General features: G+C 42.9%; 1 protein-coding gene across 3 annotated transcripts in view; it reads right to left on the bottom strand.

The window, feature by feature from the left end:
* ANO6 (anoctamin 6) overlaps window positions 1–4,388 on the bottom strand; it is a 160,240-nt gene that overhangs the window by 155,289 nt on the left and 563 nt on the right. The window lies entirely within an intron of this gene.

The following is a 4,388-nucleotide window of genomic DNA, read 5'->3' as shown; positions in this document are numbered from 1 at the left end:
TTCTCTTTCCCTACTCACATTTCTCTCTAGTTAAATGGATGACAGACACAGCAATTTATAAAATCTCAATTTATATAATTAACTTTTGATTACATACTTATTTTCATTTTCCTCAAATTCTTTTTAATCCCACAATGTTTTGTTGATAAATACCAACTGTGCAAGGAGGGGGAGGGAGGGGAATGTAAATTCACTGATGGGAAAAACACAATGGTTTTATTAAATACAAAAGACAAATTAATAAACCTGTTTCTCAAATATAAAAAGTCAACACTTGGGGGAAAGTGGAATTTTTGCAATTTTACTTTTATAAGTTAAGTAGAAGAACATGCTACAGTAGGTTTCACTCCAATCTTATATCTCTTCCTGTATCCTTTTTGCAAAGCTATTTGCTTTTTCAGCTGCTAGCTTATTTTAAAGATAGAGTAATGTCACGAGTTTGAAATCACTTTTAAAATACTGTTAGACTATTTTGATATACAGTATATACAGATATAGATCACACACACACACACACACACACACACACACACACACACACACACACTACTTTAGTATCATATAGTCATATAGTCTGTGGTATGATTCTAATAAACATTTACATTTTCCTGAGCTCTGTCTTACTAAATCATTTCAAGGGCTTCTAGATAACAAATTACTTGTTTTAAGAGTTTCAGCTTCTCCAGTGATTGACCTCGACACCCTGTGGCAGGGCACTGGTTGTGCCTGCCACTTTAAGGGCCTTGAGCTGGTAGCTGCTAGGTGCCTAATGAGGGCAGCCATTTTAGATTCAGGGCTGCCCATATAAACAAGGCAGTTCTGCTGCTGGGGGGCCAGGCAATAACATAGCCTGGCTGGAGGGCTGCTGATATCACCTGGAGGTAAGGGAGGAGCTGTAGGGGATGGATACGAGGCTCCTGGTCCTGGGTATGACCTAAAACTGCACCCTGCCGGGAGTGGGTGGCCTGGTGGGGCTGTGGCATGGGAGCCCCCAGGAAATACCAGGCCAGTTACCACCCCAGTGAAAGGCGGGTCGGGGCACCTTAACTCCTCGCCCCCACAACCAGGTGGGTTACCCCTTGTTTTGGAGGGCCCAGAGAGTGGACCCAGTGACTGAGAAAAGGGCCATAGACTCAATGCCTGTCTGAACTTCCCCTGACTGGCCCATGCTGAGGCCAGGACCAGAAGGGTCAAAGGGCCAGGAGCCCACTGCAAGGAACACCCAAGAGCTAAGGGCCTGGGGTTCCAACTGGCCTGGAGGTGGGCCAGGGCTAGTGAGCTGAAGGTCCTGGTGGGGGGGATCACACCTGAAGGGGTAGCAGCTCAGGGAGTTATGTTGCCCAGTATGATGGTGGAAGAGTCTGCCTGAGGGGAGGAATCCAGGTGGGGTTCAATAGTAAGATTCTGGAGCCCAGCGAGGGGCCGATGACAGTGGAAACAGCGTGATGCCATCTGTGAGGCTTGGGCTGCGATGTAGGAAAGGAAAGGAACCACATATAGCACCCCCTGGCAGTGGGGCAGAAAATGGGCAGCCTCCCGCTTATTAACATCTACTAATTAAATATAACAACAAGGTGTGGCGGGCGAGGACCCGGGCGGTTAGCCCAGGAACCGGTGGGTGAGCCACAGTTAGATCGGCCCTGAGCAGGCCCCCTGTTACATACACTTTTCACCACTTTTTATCTGGTACTAGAAATTTCAGAAATATAATAATGTTACAAATGTAACTACCATTTTGATAGCAACTTGCCTTTAAATAAAATAGAGATGTCCCTCTAATCAAGCTACAGAAAAAATATTCCTCTAGCTTAATGAAAACCCAATCTGAATTCCAGACCCTGGATCCCTACTCAAGCAAACTGCAACTGAAATGAAGTGAGTACCACCTGATAAATCCCATTTAATTCTAAATCAAGGGATGCTTTTTGTGTGCATATAACAGAAACACACTTGCATGGTAAAATTAGAAACAATCATGAACTTCTACCCTCTCCCACTAATGCGACTTCCTTGCTGAACTTCCTGTCCACAGTTTGCTTCATAATTTGTGTAGAAAAAATCAGGTATGTAAGCTGAAATACTTGTATTAGTAGAAAGTGCAACTTTACAAGGCCGAACAGCAGTTTCAACAAAGCTGCACGGTGAAATTTCTCTGTGTAATAATTTGTGAGATCACCACTGCTCACTTTTTTTAATCAAACTTCCAATATATCATTGATATTCCAAACTCCTGTCTCCTGCAAGCAACTCATGCTTAGTTTGGTTTGGGACCCAAACACAGCTTGATACGATACACAGCCCTGAGCAGAAAACAGCTTAGCTGTTATCTGGGGTAGAAGATGGAAAACCAGAGATGCGTTCATTAACTGAAGAGCTCCTCCACCCTCTAATAAGGGAAGTAGTATGAAATGTTGTTCCTCTGGGTCACTCCCAGTAGGAAAAATTATTTTTGTCTTCTCATCATTTGTGTTAACAAAGAATACTTTACCATGAGTTCATACTTACCGACAGCTACAATTTTGTAAGTATCAAACACTGCTACTGTCTCCACTACTGCTGTTTTTCAACTCGAAAATCAATCCCAATGTAATGGAAATGTCAAAATTCTGTAGTTATCCATAAAATTCTTCATTAGTTTTTCAATATTAATGATAAGAATCCTATTTACATGGTAAAGTTTAAAAACAGTGTGAAAAGCTTATCCATTGTCTTTGATGACTATAGGAACATATCTCATATCTAGTCTTCTCTACTTGAATGTACAACTCACAAAGATAACATCTACACTTTTTGAGTTATTTTATTTCTTATAAAAACTACTGCGAAAATAAAAGGCTTTTGGATGCCAAAACACAGGACCAGATCCAGATCCAGATCTGGTGTAAAGCAGCTTTGAAACAAATGGTGACTCATCCATTTGCACCATCTTGAGTATCTGACCCATTGTCTATAAACAAGATTTAGTTCAACAGTAAATACAAAAGTAATTGTTCTGGAGAGTGTCTGTTCGTATAGGGCAGGGGTGGGCAATTATTTTGGGTAGAGGGCCGTTTACTGAGTTTTGGCAAGCCATCAAGGGCCACATGACAGGCAACCCAGGGCAGATCAATATTAATTTTCTAAATTTTTTAGGGGCCCTGCGGGCCAGATAGGATGGCCTGGTGGGCCGCATCCATCCCCCGGGCCACATTTTGCCCACCCCTGGTATAGGGGCTAATGTATCATCTTGTCTGACATCCAGCTCTCTGGTTATTTTAGTATCTACCATTCTGGCAGACACAGTTTGCATTTTGAGTGGCAAATCTTTCTACGTTGGGCCAATCTTCTCCCTACTCTGTTTATGTCTTTTCTTTTGATTCTTTTTTCCCCTTCTATCTTGCTTAGCTGTCAGATAAAGGCATATGAAGTCTGGCAAAGAGGAAGCACAAGTTGCTAGCTCTTGAAGCTGATGCCAATTGCACAGTCCAGATCAGCCTCAGGGGATCCTCTCTGTCTGTGCATTGTGGAAATGCCATTCTTTCCATTTTCCAGAAATACTGAGCCAACTTTACTTCACTTCTCCACCCTTAAAGGCTCCGTACATGTTCTGAGATCCTGGCTACATCACTATGTTCCTCTCTTCATATTTAATGCATTGGTGCTATCAAGGAACCAGCTTCCAAGGGAAGTGGTGCTGGCTCCTACCCTGGGGGTCTTTAAGAGGAGGCTTGATGCCTACCTAGCTGGGATCATTTGAGTTTTTTTTTCTCCTGCTCCTGGCAGGGGGTCAGACTTGAAGATCTACAAGGACCCTTCCGACCCTACTTCTATGATTCTATGAAGGGTTTTCTGTATACTTACACATACCAAAATGCCTTGAATATATGAAAGAATGAAAAGAACCAAATTACTTCCAGACTACCTGCTGAAAATACACTTCTACATGTATTGCTAGCAAGGAAAAATTTATTCCACATTCTTTGTTTCACCTTTGTAATGAAAACTCGGAAGCTGTGCTTTAAACTCACAGAACTAGGTTAAATCACACTATGACTGTCTCACTAGCTACTTACCTGTAAACCAGGAATCTTTCTACCCTGGCCTCCCACCCACACACTTCAGGGACACCTTCGTTCATTCATTACATATACAAATATCAAGCCAACATTCGGGACTTTAAAAGGAATTACACGTTTAAGCACCGCCTTGGCCTCAGTCATATTGCATGATTAATACTAAAGAAATGCTGTTAGGGGCTGACTTTCAATCTCTAAATAAACTCCAGAAGAAACTTCCCTAGGTCTGCAGTTTAGTCTGACAAGTCAGAAAGAGAGGTGTTTTGGGGGGGGGGGGGGGGGGAAGGGGGACGGAGACAAAAAAAAGGGGATCCCTTCCCCTCGCTCTTTGCG

The sequence above is a fragment of the Gavialis gangeticus genome, unplaced genomic scaffold, assembly GCF_001723915.1.
Source record: "Gavialis gangeticus isolate Ggan-Ray unplaced genomic scaffold, GavGan_comp1, whole genome shotgun sequence".
Taxonomy (NCBI): domain Eukaryota; kingdom Metazoa; phylum Chordata; order Crocodylia; family Gavialidae; genus Gavialis; species Gavialis gangeticus.
This window is presented reverse-complemented; position numbering and strand designations above follow the sequence as displayed.